At 43.6% G+C, this 14,877-nt stretch overlaps 1 pseudogene across 1 annotated transcript; it reads right to left on the reverse strand.

The window, feature by feature from the left end:
- Window positions 1–241: 241 nt before the first annotated feature.
- On the reverse strand, window positions 242–11,540 carry LOC306809409 (annotated as a pseudogene). Its single transcript has 9 exons — window positions 11,523–11,540; window positions 11,125–11,211; window positions 10,932–11,025; window positions 8,244–8,374; window positions 7,600–7,751; window positions 5,972–6,218; window positions 5,075–5,148; window positions 3,526–3,798; window positions 242–3,355 (listed from the first exon to the last, which is right to left on the reverse strand). The product of its transcript is annotated as an uncharacterized misc_RNA (transcript).
- Window positions 11,541–14,877: the final 3,337 nt, after the last annotated feature.

Raw genomic sequence — 14,877 nt, forward strand, 5'->3', positions numbered from 1 at the left:
ATGAGGAAGAGGAATGTCCTCTCTGTTGGTGTTTTAAGCAGCATTACTATGATTTTTTTGAATTATTTATGCAGGCTAATCAGACTTGGAATATCCAAAGTACATTCTTCAGGCTTGTCTAGTGGGAGAAGATATGTAAAGTGGAGACAATTATTTAAGCAGTAAATGAGTAACTGCTGTAGTATGTTCCCTGGAATCTTGTCAGAGTTGCTTACGTACTATGAGTTGCTTTTGTAATATGATCACACTCGTGTGTGGACATCCAAGTGTCTTGTTTACCTGGGTGGTTGTGATGGAGCTGGCCACCCAGTGATTTGTCCAAGCCCTTGATGTGTCTCTTGTTGAATTTCAGCTTGAATTTCTGCTGAAACCATGTTGCTTCTCTTTGGAAAAAGTGATGGATTAAATGTCATTGAGGCTGGAATTTTCCATTGTTTCTTAAGGAGCAAAGATGAGTTACAGCATCCTGGCTGGGGGAGACTTGGTCACATGTAAGCTGTTTCTGACATTACTGATTATCAGCTGTGCAAGAAGTGGATTGGGTAACAATTCACTGCTGGCCAAAAACTGGTACCCAGAAGTCTCCCAGCAGGCTAAGCTGGCTGCCTAGGCTGTGCCCAGTCAACTCCTCCCTTTGAACATAGTTGGTGAGGGGGAAGAAGCAGATTTAAATTATGGGGCTAAATTAGCAGCCCTAATTATTTTTGCAGTTTTATCTTGCTTCTGGGAACAAAGACAGTCTCATCTTGAATTGGCGTTCCCTTTCTTTCAAGTTCCTTATATTGCTAGCAGGACAACCTCTTCTTCCTCAGGCAGGTCAAAATACTCTCCATAGCCAGCAAGAATGCAGCTATTTGCTTTACTCACCAGCCTCTCTAGGTCCAGCTGTCTTCCAGTTGTGGTGTCTTACCAACTGCTTTCTTCCTCCCTCTCTACATATATATAGGTATTTGAAATAGTAGCTGTGCTGCCTTTGGCTTCTCCATGACCCCTCCTCTGCTGTTGCTTGAGTGTGTGCTAGGTGCCACTTCAGCCAAAACCACAAACCGCTCTGTGTCCAGGTATATCAGAAGCACAAGGGTCTGTTGAAGTAATGGGACCTTAGCATTATGCCAGGTTCTTCATGAAGTTCATAAAGATGATGGATTTTTCTCCACTGTCTCCTCCCACAGACTTACATAAATGTGTGCTCTACTGTGTCACTGTTTTACAGTTTTTTGGCTGCTGGGAGCATGCACCTGGGCATGAAGGGCAACAGAAATCCAACTCGGTGTGAACTGCCTGAACTAATGTCCACTTTCAGGCTTCAGTTTGTATTTTACAAGTCTCAATCCACTGTGTCTTTGGCAAGAGGAATGTTCTGCCAGAGGATATGTGCAGCTTAAATGTTAAGGCCCAAGTTTGTCCAAGGCTGGGGACAGTGTAAGGCGTGGGGGCTTCAGTTACCCATAATTGTGATCAGTGCAACACCACAAAAGTTAAACAAAAAAATCCCGATTGTTTCCTTCCATTTCTTGCAACATGTTGACCTCTCTGAATGCCACACTTTCATTTTCATTACAAACTCAACCAAAGTATGAGAGCAATGCAATTGCCTTTTTGAAAGCTCTGGTATCCCAGCTGTGGGTGTCCAGCAAAAATGGGGAAGACAGGCAAAGTGAAGGTGGCTTCCTGGTCATCAGGGGATCATGACTGAAAAAAGCTGAGTAAGAATAAGTGATCAATGCGCCCAGTGGAGTTGAGCAGGTACTGTTCCAGGAAGGGTCATCATCTCCCTCTTTACTGTTATGTTAGCTTCAAGCTTTATCCATCTGAAAGACAGAAGCAGCCTGTCATGAAGAGCTCTGCCTGTGAGAGGCTCCAGTAGAGTCCTCCCATCCTGAAAATGGTGTTTGTGCAAGAGACCCAAAGGTCACCAGAATATCCCCACATCTTCAAATTCTGTGACAGGGCTTTTGTAAGCAAGTGCAAGGATCTTTATTCGATGGTTTCTATAAAACCCTCTCTAGACAACAGAAGTTCTCCATATAGGCAGTGAACACAGGAGAGGGACAGGAATGCTTCTCAGTGACATCCAGCAGAACAGGCAGTGAGGCTTTGGTACTACACCAATGAGAACCTTGTTAACCACTGGCAGACTTTGAGAAAAGTATGTCTTCAAAACAGAAGAGTGAAGTTTCTTTTCTAGTAATTTTGAGGTATTGTGGGATGTCAAACAGGAATGGCTGGCTTTTGAGTGAGCTTCCATGAAGGAGCAAGTACAGGACTTTGAGTGGTTATCCCAGCACTAGTTACAGAACCAACCCCCTTTGAGTTTAGCTGCTGCAATCACATGGCATAAACTAAGAAAGCTGATGGCTTCAGCAAACCAGTCTGAAGTCTGTGCTTTTAAGCCTGAGTATTAACACACATAGGTATTTTATATATAGTATGAATAGGTATTTTCTTCTGTTTGCAAGCCTCCAACATTAGTTTACAGCCCTGCTGCATGTGGTTTTTTGTAATTACAGCTGGAAATTCATCGTGGGATTTTTCCTCTGAAAAAATCCAAGTGCAGGATTTTAGCACTGAAGAGTAGTGCAGCAAGTGGAGGCCTAAGGATATTTTGAAGTCACAGAAGTCTGATTTGCCAGCTGTGTTAAAATACTAATGAGGCCTTACATGGAGTATTGTGTGCGGTTTTGGCCTCCATAGTACCAGACAGGTGTGATTTAGGGAATGCAGTGATGGGCCACAAAGGTGATAAAGGGACTGGAGCATCTGTCACAGGAGGAGGAGTTGAGAGGGCTGGGGCTGCTCAAGAAGGCTCTGGGAGACCTGACCAGTTGCTCAAGTACCTGCTGGGAGGGTGCAAGGATGAGGGAGCCAGAATCTGCTCTGGACAGGAGGTAATGGGCACAAGGGAAACCACATAGAATTACATCTGAACACATGGACACACATTTTTCCTGCGAGGGGTAGTCAAACACTGGGACAGGTGGCCCAGAGAGGCTGTGGAGTCTCCATCCATGGAGATGTCCAAACACTTTTTCTTCTATGCTCCACCTTCTGCTCCATGTTGATTCTTTTGGGTTATTTGTTACCAAGCAATGGCTTCAGGCTTGCAGAACCAGTGGTTTCAACCTGTGCCTGTGAAACCTGCTCAGCAGGACACTGGGGCAGCAGTAATTTGCTACCCAGATGTAGGAGTGTAGCCACAATACATCCAACTACAGTTGAGAACGCACAGCAGCAAAGGAGTAAGTAAGTGATCCCCAGCCAGATGGTAGAGACCAGCAGAGGCACAGATGTGAATACCAGGAAAGACTGGGAAGAGTCAGCATGGCACAGACAACAGCAAGGGCACCTCTGAGTACTTCTTACTTCTTGTAATTTAAGTCAGGTTAAGGTGCATCTTGCAGTTTGCAAGGGTATAAAGGATTCCTTGTTCAGCCATAACAGGTGAAATTCTGTTTGAGGGGGCTGTAGCAGACATTTCAGAGAATTGGGAACAAGTTATCAGTGAGTGCTTTGTGTTTTGGGTACTCACAATTAATATGGCAACTGCTGTGGAGAGAATGAGGGAGCTGTCATACACTGCCCCAAAAATGTAAGTAGCTGCCTTCTGATTTTAACCAGAATATTTATTCTGGATAAACTTGATAAAAATAAAATTAAGCCAATAAAATAAAATAATTAGTATTCTTGATCTGGTTGTTTTGATAGAAAGTAAGTTTGAGCACAAGCATATGGGCCAGAAAGATTTGAATGAGAGGACTTGTTCACAAGCTTGATTGCATTTGGTTTGTAGTGCCAAGCCTTCAGTGGTTTACTTTTTTTTTTAATTAGTGCACACCACAGAGGAACTGGTATTTTCAGACACTTTTGAGACATTTCTGCAAGTGCAGAGTTAAACTGCAGGTTAAAGCATGTATTTCCTATATCAGCACAGCTCACACCAGCAATGTACTATTGCCTGTCCAAACCTCATGGATGAAGTTTTGACATCCTCTTCTAAGAGGCTTAGAGCCTTATCAGTTCAAGGGGGTGAATGCTGAGGGGCAGGACCAAGATTTCAAAGTAATCTAGCAGCAAAGATCAGCATTTATATTGAAGATCTGCATTTGAGAAATACTAGGAAGTGCTCCACGAAATTCCTTGAAGGAGACCTGGTTACAGCAAAAAAAAAAAAAAAAAAAAAAAAAAAGTAAGCAAAACACTGTCAAAAGCAGCCTTTCAGCTTTGCTAGGGACATGCAGAAATTGTAAATTCTATAAAGAATTTGAGGAAGTTTAATGCAGTCATTCAGCTTAATAGTTTGCACCGCAGTTTATTTTAAAGGTCTTGTAGCTACTTTAATTTGATTTGGCTATCTATATGGCTATTTCCCATCAGTTGTCATGCTGATGACATTTCTTCCGTCCTGATTTCACAGTGGCCTCTTTCAAATCACTAATTAAATACTGCCAAAATTATTTCTTTTACTGCAGGCCTTACCTAATATAAAAGTTCATCCTCTTTATGTGACAGGAGCTGCTGCATCATCCACAAAGGGGAACAAAGCAGCAAAACAAGTCTGTGGCAGAGCCCCAGGACAGAAGCAGGAGTCTGAATTTAGATGGCCATGTTGCTGCTTTCTTTTAAGTGAAGACAGGTGTTAAAAAGGAACTCTGCAGCTTTCACCAGATACAAAAGTTTCCTCTTGTACAAACCCAGACTGAGCAAGCCCAGTTTTATTCCAGACAGAGCAGAATGCAGCAGCTGCAAGGTAGAGCTGCCCCAGGCCTGTGAAGTTGATACCCCACCCAGCTCAGGAAACACCAACTTTCCTGATCTATCACAAAGGTGAAATGTCTCTGGACTGTTTTTTAAATGGAATATTTCCTCCCCTTCTCCCAAATCCTTCTGATCCTCCTTTGGCAATGTTTGAAGCTTTAAATATTGGATTAATAATTCTCCTTTAAGGTAATTTTGCAGTTCTCTCAGAAGCTTCTCTCATATTTGAAGGGAAAGAAAGGTCAAAGAACCCTCAAACCTTTAGGTGTGAAAGGCGTGTTTCTCCACATTTCACAAGTGGAAGGAACAAGCCTTTTACCCCTGTATTTCCCAGTCCGCCCAAAATCAAGGCCTGTAAGCCTCCGTTGGCTTATGTCAGTTAGTGGGTCACAACTATAGAAGAGTACCTAGTGTCTGCCACAAAGGGGAAGACTCAGTTGTAGAAGAACATGATGGTGAGGACCAGGAGACAGTAGGTAAGAGGAAGGTGCTGGATGTCCTGAATTTGCTGCAAAGACAAGATGTGCCCTTACTCTCCAGGATAATAGCCTAGCTTCACACCAATGTCACTTTCTGCAAGGCACTGAAGGGCACAAGAGATTTAAGAAGTAATGGCAGGTAAAAGGGAAATGAAAGCCGGTTCATGCACCTCTAAGTGAAATTTGAGATGTCTTGACCCTAAAACATTCCTTTAACACTATCCAGTAGAGACAATAAAAAAGCTTTCTTCCTTTTAGAAAGGTTCTGGCTGCAAGAGACTGTTTTGAGCAGGCTCTGTTAAGAATCCACTGCACATCCTTAAGTGAAACACAGTGGAAAGGTACAGTATATACAGGAATCACTACATAACTACAGAAACCAGTTGAGAGTGCTGTCATGAGAAGGAAGCCATCTAATAGATCAAAGTGACGTAAAAAGTGCAGACCAAAGTTGCTTGCAGCCCTTGTTCCTAGACAGAATGCAAGGAGAAATTGAAGATGAGGGCTGGCAAGTGATAGTTCAGTACTTCCCAGACTAGCTATTTCCTGCCCTGGATCCTGTGAGCCAGAAAGGCTCAGGGAGTTCACAGGGAGGCTACCAGCTAGTTTGTGCACAAAATGCTCCTCTGAGCCATCTACCTTCAGCAAGTAACTGGCTCAGAAAGCTGCTGCCATTGCAAGCGCTACCTGAGCTCTCTGGAAGGCTCTGGGCAGGGAACTCTTGACTGATGGTTCACAGATGTGATCTCAGCGTTGCTCTGCAGGATTGAACTGAGGGATATGAATGCCCTCTCCTGGCCAGGACTGGCTCTTGCTGCAGCCTTCCCTGTGCTCCTGTGGCAATTCTCCTGCACCTGGGATTTCCAGGGTAGAAATGGAAAAGTACCACTTTTTTTGGTTCTTGCATTGAATCCCAGCTGCCCACTTTATCAAGTACAGTGACTGTGAGGGCTGAAACAAACCCCAGCACACAGAGCAGGCTCCCTGGGAAAAACAAAGCGGTGAAATTCCTCGGAGTGGAGAGCACTGAGTAACAAAACCCACTGCATGTACAATGCTGAATTCTTCATGATGCCTAAGCCTGGATTCTCTTAAAAGACAGTAGGACCCTTCACCTTGCGCCACCCTGTCACAATCCGTGAGCTCCCATGGCTGCAGGACTTCCTGAGGCCATTGAGGCTAAAGCCACCTGAGTCTCTCAGGCAGAGGTCAGCTGGCCTGTGGCTAGAATGCTCCTGACCTGCAGTAGAACTGTGCAGTAAATCCAAGGTAAAAGCAAGGCAGACACTGGGAAAGTTCCCTGGTCCCCAGAGCTGGGGAGGCTCATCATGGCTGTACAGGAAGCCAGGCTGTACCTCTTCATTTGTGTGACCTGCTGCAGTTACCACAGCAGTCTGGCCTGTGAGCACAGGCAGCTCCAGAGTAGTGAGTCTGGTTATGCTGCCTATGTCAAAGCAAGTTTGGCAGTGATCATCTAGTGCAAACATCCTTCATTTTGTTTTCTAAAGAGCCAAAACAGCTTCTGAGATGAATGCACACTGTGATGTATTGACCCCTTCGTGGGCTGCAGAAGTCACACTGCTGTGCTTGCAAATGCTGCCTGAGCACAAAATTAAATGTCAGACAGTATGTGACACCCCATGCCCACCACAGCTTTCCTCTCTGAGAGCTGGAATCAGAGGACACAAATCAGTTTCAACTTCTGCATAACATTTTCTGTAATCACTGAGTCTTTTCACACAGAGAAGGTCCTGAAACAAATCTCCCTAACATCACCATTCCAGCACTCATGTGCTGTTTAACCCTTTCCTTCCACTTGAGACATACGACATCTCACTGCACCAAAAAGAAGAGAGGAGCTCAAATCTTCTAAAATCTTCTAAAGATACAAGCCCTAGAACAGATTCACACTATGAAATGTGCAATTCAATGTTCTGCTTCTCACAGTGATTTAGACACGTGGTTTCAGTCAGCCATATGCAGGGCATCTACTTGGACCAGTACAGACACTGCTGCAGAATCAGCAGGTTTGCTGCCCAAAGTACAGAATAACAAACACATTTCACTCTTCTCTTTCACTCTAAAGTTTCTATTCCATGGGAGTACTCCTAAATTAAGTACTGACTATCTGTGACCACAGATGTTAAAATATGTCAAGAAAACAAAACTGCCAGGCTGACACTAAAAGGTTACAGCAGGTTTTCTGTCATAAGTGCAGAAAACACTATTCATTGCACACAGAAAGCAACAGGAAAAACTGGAAAATTTGTGCCACTTCCCGCTTACTTCACTACCTCTTCCATGTTCTTTTAATCATTGAACAAAACAGGCTGGCCTGGGTTTAGAAAACACTAAAGAAATTCACCTCCCCAGAGTGTTCACAGCATTCCAAACTTTGTCTCAAACTGCTGAATGAAGAAGAAATTGGGGACACTCCCAAGACAGGAGAAAGATGGAGTTAATCCAAGTGCCAGTGCCAGCTCCTTCCCCTTGAACCAGAAGGCTGTGATAACGATTCTGCACAACTTACAGAAGAGAAAAATTCTCTCTTGAACAGACAGGCCTGACCAAGAGCATGGCACAGAAGCAGCAGCTCTCTGAAGCTGGAGAGCTCCAGCTGGGAGATGCTCTACACATGCAAAGAAGAGGCATGTGCCAGAGGAAGTATATGCTAGCCTTGCAGTCCAGTTAAAAATGTATGAAATCATGCAGGGGCATGGGAGGTGAATTTATCCCTCCTATAAGGCAAGCAAAAATAACTTCAAAGGCAGAGAAATCACATGTCAGTCCCTACCCTTCAGAGAAGGACAAACTTGTCCTTAAACATTTCAGCCCGTATTAAATCAAAAAGCAGTGGTCTGCCAACAACACAAGTCCCTGGGAAAGAAAAGGTGAAGCTGACTGGTAGAACATGGGTCTAGAAGGCAAAAATGTATCATGACCCCTTGGTGAGATGCAAATCTGAAAATATGAAAATACGTAAACATTAATTCCTTATTAGTAAGTCACCCATTCCTGGAACCAAAGAGCAGTCTTCCTGTTAACATCATTGGGAGGAGTTATGGTGAGCCCTTCTTGAATAGCAAGCCTAAGGCAAAGATGGATGATCCCAGCACAGTGAGAAAAAACAAAAACACCAACTACAAAGAAACAAAAAATGCACAAACCTCAACAAACACACTGAAGTCAGGACAAAGGCATTCTGTGTCAAAAAGCTGAAGAACAACCTCAGAACACACCAATAAATCTTATCAGTTTACTCTGAATTTTAATTTTGTAAAGACTGGTCTCTTTATAAAATGACTTGGCAATCATCAGAATAATTGTTATAAATGTCTCACCACAATCAGGTTAATCAATAAGGCAGTTCATTAATTCGTTGATAAGGAGCGGGCAAGCAGCGCTGTGGATATGAGGAGTCTGCACTCCACCAACACATCCATCTCACCTTTGGTCACTGCCCCTTTTATAGGCAGTCTTTGGTGGAGCCATGTCATGCTTACTGTGCTGGAGTACAAGTCTGAGCAAGCCCAAACATGTTGGCTAGTAATCAAGCAGCAGTGGGTACAAGCCTCCAGCAGGTCTGGACAAGGCTCGAACATGTTCTCAGGTTACATTCCTAGCAAGCAGGTAACAGCAGTAACGAGTTTGTTCATGTTTGCACAAGCCCGCATTTTCTTTATGCGTAAAAAGTGGATATGATTAATGATTATAGTGGAAAAATAATAAAAAATACATAACAAAGAGCCAACAATTCACAGCAACATGATTTAAACAAATATAATCAAATAATTTTATTTTCCTGTGTGTCATATCCGTGCTTTACTTTGAGTTCAGAATTGTGATAATTGATAAATGATTTGTGTTAATCACAGAAGTATTGGAGTGAAGCATGGGCCTGGATAAGGGAAAATATATGATTAAATCATTCTGTTTTAAATCCCCCTGTTATATTATGTTTTCTAAATAAGTTATATCTACTACCAGTTTGCAAAACAAGACTTTCTGATAGCCTGATAGATTTTGCAAAATCAGACTTCCTGCCTTTGTTTAATCAATTGCTGCCTATCTACTAAGACCAGACTTCCCGATTTCTGCCATTTTTTATCTACCAAGACCAGATGGTTATCTATGAGGCTTCACAAATTGCTCAGAGACTTCATGGATGTTTTTTCACCACCACTGCTTACCTGGCAAAATTATGACAGAAAACAACAATTATTGATTACAATGAGAAAACCATACTATAAAGAGAAGCTGCAAAACAAAGTTCGATGGAGCGTGGAGTGGGCAGTGACCCCTCATGCTTCCCCAGCGCTGCATTGCTCCATCCATATAAAATAAAGCAATCTAAATTTTGCTAAATATCAAGACTTTTTGTTTCTCGTTTATAACAGTATTATTCTTGTTTATATTGATCCCATGGTGTATTTCCATAATGACATAAATCACTATGCAACATCTCACAATAATGATGATAGTATCATGATGGGAGGTTAGAAAGGCAGAGTAAGTGGCAGGGGATTCTCAAGAGCACTCTGAACTCTGTAAGTCTCTGACTCTGCCCTGAGCTCTATTGCAGGCTGTGTCCTAGAGGAGATGAACTATCTCCTGTGCCTCTCTCTCCTAAGACACCTACCTCTGTGATATAGAGTAAGAGGGACTAATCCGATTTTTATTTATGCCTCAACATACTTTACACATGAAGTGGAAGATTCCCAAAAGGGCTGTCTGTTCACGTGCTGGCGGCCCTGTCCCCGGGGAGGCTTCGCCTGGCAGCCAGTCAGGGCAGAGGAAGCTTCCGTGATCGGGTTCTGAGCCACATCCCCCTCCCCCACACTTGCCAGTGGAACAAATGCCCGGATGCCTGGGAAGAATGCCTGGGAAATCGAGCTATGGGAGGAGCTTTAGCAGAAAAAAAAAGCAGTTAACTGCGCCAGAACAAGAGCCGGTATTCTTGGGGTTTCTTGAGGGGGGCGTGGGTTTACCTGTAGGATCGGCTTGGCTCTCTCCCCCCCTCGCTTTTTCATCCAGGTGGTCTTGCTTTTCTTGTCCGCAGCTGCTTTGTCGTACTTCACCATTTCCGTGAACCAGCTCATCGCCACGGCAACTTCTTGCTCCTCTGCCTCCCGAACGGAGCGGGACCGCCTCCGCCGTGTTTCCCGGGGGCAGCCGCGGCCACCCCCGCTCGCACCCAGCAGCGACCGCAGCCGTCGCAATCCCACCCCGCGGCGGCCGGCCTGGAGCCGCCGCTTGCACCCAGCCATTCACAAGAGCTGCTCAAGACTCGCTGCTTCTCGCAGCCGGCGCTGGAGGCACGCTGCCGCTGTCGCTTTGAAAGCCGCGACGAGCAGGCACTAGAGCCACGCAGCCACGAGCTGTGGCTCGCAACAGGCGCGTTCCGGTTGCCGTGCTGATGCTGGCAGAGCGCTGGGGTTCTTAGGGTAATACTCACTCTCCCTGTCGCCGTCACGTCTGTCTCGGAGAAAAGTGTGTTTTCTGCCATGCTGTGTCAATTCAGGTTAAGTCAGTGGATGAATGTCTCAGTTGCTCAGCTGACCATTACACACCCACACACAGAGCTGTCCCTACCCTCCACGCCTCTGTGATGTTTCTACAGTGGGACCTTTAATCATCCCTTTGAATGATTTGAATGCATTGAAAGGGCAGCCTGACATTCTATAGCCCAGAACTTACAGCAGTTTCCCAGTTTATCAGTCAGGAATGCAGCCAGAATAACCACCACTGCATTTCTAGGAGAAAACCAGAACAGAAATGTGCATCTCACTGCCTGGAAGCAACTACCAAAACACCCACCCCCAAAGCTAGAGCAAAGTAACTCATGTCCAAGCATAGATCACATACATCAGGTTGTACTAAGTCATTGTACTGGCATCATTCCCAAGCCTTCCACACACTCCAGTGTGCCATTACAGCTGATGTTGTTATGGTGAGTTCCGTTGGGGCAGATCAAGTTCTGTACAACTCACAAAGCCTTTGTGAGGTGCAGATACAGACAAAAAACTCATGTATGCCTTCAAAAATGAAATTACTCCCTACTAGATTTCTATTTCTCCTGCTCAGTTCCCACTTCCATGACCAGTCAGCCATTAGAGAATTTGTGTCTTCTCCCAGAAAGCCAGTCCTTGTCAAATGGGAATTGACTGGCCACTGGCACAGCACAGCTTCCCTTCACAGCACTTTTATGCACATTTCAGTCCAAAAGCAAAGCCAGGAGACTGCACCATCAGCTTTATCTGATCCCTCAGTTTCTTGGCTATAGTTCACCTTGATCTGACTCCTCATTCCATAGTATAATGTCTTAAGCAACACGCAAATACAAAACTTAGTGTTAGTCTGTATGAATTCATAGTTCTAAAGCATTTGCTGAAGAGTAGTCAGCTGGTAGACCTGGCATGATTTATTAACTTTGGTTTGCTACTGTTGCGGTTTGACACTGGCCAAACTCCAGGCGCCCGTGAAAGTCACTCACCCTCCCATGCCCCAACCGGGCAGAGGAGAGAAAAAATTAATGAAGGCTTCATGAGTTTAGGGAAGGACTGGGGAAAAAAAACACTAAAGGCAAAACAGGCTGAATTTAGGGGTACAAATTGCATTTATTACTAACTAAATCAGATGGGGATAATGAGAATAAAATAAACCCTTAAAAACACTCTTTTCCCTCCAACCTCTCACTCCTTCCCACCATGAGTGCAGGGAGACAGGGCATAGGCAGTTTTGGTCAGCTAATCACTTGAGGTTTTCTTCCTTTGCTCCAGGAGAGGAGTCCATGCTCAGACCATGGGGTTCTTTCCACAGGAGACTGTAAGAGGTAGATTCTGAACACGATCCATGGAAACCATCCTTGAAGAAACCCTTTGAAGAGGAGGATCCATGATGGCTCATAAATTCTGGAGCATGTTTGTTGGAAGTTGGTTTACTCAATATTTGCCTCAGGTTCTACCTTGTAAGGATATCTATAAGTTAATATTGTCTCCTGGCTCTTACATTCTGTCAAATCCCACTCCTCTTAATAATTAACTTGTATTTATAGATGCTCAGTCATTCTGACTTTGATTTGAACTATTACCTGGTTCCTTCACTTGTGTATCCATAAACATATCATCATAACATTTTGCTTTGATTGCAAAACAGTAGCACTTTTGTTATTTGGAAGTTCTGGTTTTAGTCCTCTCATAAAAACCTATGCAGATAATTTTAATTTTAAAGTAAGTTTTACAGAAAGCTCACTGAAAGTGATATCAAGGTCGTCCTCCTGCCCCTGACCTTCTTGTGCCAGTTTTTTTCTGATTTGATAGATTCAATTTTCTATCTGAAAACAGGTAATCTCTCCTGGTATATGCTTACTCTTTTATTTGGATTTTCTATCACTAAGCTCTCAGTCTCAGGGACTCCTCAAGTGTTCTGAACAGTCCTTCAACATTTAACTTATTGAAGCATATGTCATTATTTGCATTCTGTTTCCAAGGGATTGCTTTATGTGAGAGAAAATAGCAAGATTTGGTTTGTGACATGTATTTAATCTTTTTGAAAAGAAAAATTCTCTTCTGTCATGAATAGGTTAAAGTACAGTTGTAGTAAAGATAACACTTTCAGGCAGGAGAGGGATTTTATTTTGTCAGGTGTTTTACTTAATTTTGCAATAAAATGTGTATTTCCTCTGAAAAGAGAGGCAGCAAGAGGATTACTATGTAGTCATTTAACATACTTTTGCCATCTCCTAATGATGGCTTTGTGTTGTTCTCACTGATCAGCCCATGTTTCCTCTCAGGCTCACTGGGTCCTCAGGGGGTATTCTGCCAGACCTCTCTTCATTGCTGCTGCTGTCAGAAGCTTGTCAGTGATATGTGCTACTGACATCGGGACTGGAAGAGAGGAAAATCCCAAAGCATGGAATGAATAGCAGGAAGGAAAAGTGTTCACAGAGGCAGGAAACTGCATGCTGGTGTGTGTTCGCATACTTCAGTGTCTGAGAGATGGGCTATTCTTTTTGTCCTGTAATATCCTGCTGCTGTGAGAGCTCTCTTTCTTATAATTAATAAATCTCCTTCCCTGGCATTGCTGCACTGCTTCCTGTAGCTCCTCCCATCTAGCTTAGAGACCATCCCTCCATGGGTTCTGCAGACATAAACTCATTATGGATTTACTATGGCACTGAGTTAAGCAGATCTGTTAGTTACTTATATTCTTTGTTCATGTCACAGAGGAAGAATTTCTCTTTTTGCTAAGCCTCTAACAAAGGCATCTTGACTTTTTGCTCCCTGCATCCTCTATTGCCATACTGAGCAGCTGTGTGTCACCTGAAATTTGCTCTGAAGGTCTCTTTTAGATGCAGCTGAGGTTTTGCGGATCTGTGCTAGAGTCTGATCTCATTCACACACTGTGTCTCAGGGTGGTTTTCTATTCCCTGACCATCTGCTCTAGGCCCAGAAATGGTTGCTGTAGCTTTCAGGTGAGTTCAGGTCTGGGGGAAGCCTTGTGGCTCTTGCATGGAGGTGCCAAGCAGAGTTAGCTCTCTTTGTTGCTTAACTAGCTTGTTTGGGGTTTTTTGTGTTGTTGTTTGTTTTTGGGGTTTTTTTGGTTGGTTGGTTGGTTTTTTTGTTTGTTTTGATGTTTTTGTTTGTTTTTTGTTGTTGTGGTGGTGTGGGGGTTTTTTTTGGTTGGTTGTTTATTTTGGTTTTGGTTTATTTGGTTTTTTTGCTCTGGTGTGGGCATGTCTCATGGTGTGACGTGGGTTTGCCAATTTTAATATATTTAATTTCTTTTAAAGATATTAGGATTTAGGAGTAAAGACAACGCAGGATGAAAACTTAAAAGGATATAAGAAGAAATTTATTAATAACACAAAAAAAAAGAATTCAGAATAAGATTCCTAGATTATTCCCTCCACCCTTCATTCCATTTCTTAACAACAGCATACAGAGAACACTTCAGTCAGTTATCCACCCAAATAATCATTTCAGTTCACTCTAGAGAGAAAAGTTCCTTTTTCGGTTTAGGCTTAGGGGGTGTCTTCACAGTCTGCATCCACACGGACCTATACTATAATTGCCTCCCATTCCCGCAGTCCTTTTAGAACCGTGTTATGGGTTTACCATGCATACATGGGGTACTACTTTTAAAGGCAGGCTGCTGAAAAACAAAATTTCTTCATCTCCTTCTCTATCAAATGTCTCTGTTCATATTCCGGTCCCAAAACAGAGAGCTCCATTTCCCTGAGGAAAAAAAGTCTAATCAAGCACCCAAACCTCCCCAAGTATATTTCACAGTTTAAAGGAATTTTAGTGTAGTCACCATTCCATTAGCCCATAAAAAAGGTTTTCAGCTACTTATCAGTTGCATCTTTTAAATCTCTTCCCATCAGGAACTTTATCTTCATTCCGCTTACTTGTGTAGACTTCATGCTTTATATCTTCTCATTCAGGGGAGCTCAGGAGATGGAGAATCTTATCCAGGCATTAGAAGAGTTAAAATTACATCCAGAACGTGAAGAAGCGACGTGGTCAACTCGAGGCCTCTTCTCTCAGAATGGGGAGGGGGGAAGGGAGAGCCTTTGGTGGCTCCGCATCCCCCCCACCAGGAGCTGCGCGGGGCCGGGGCCACACGGAGCCGGAAGGCACCA

This window comes from Erithacus rubecula (assembly GCF_903797595.1).
Source record: "Erithacus rubecula genome assembly, chromosome: 17".
Taxonomy (NCBI): domain Eukaryota; kingdom Metazoa; phylum Chordata; class Aves; order Passeriformes; family Muscicapidae; genus Erithacus; species Erithacus rubecula.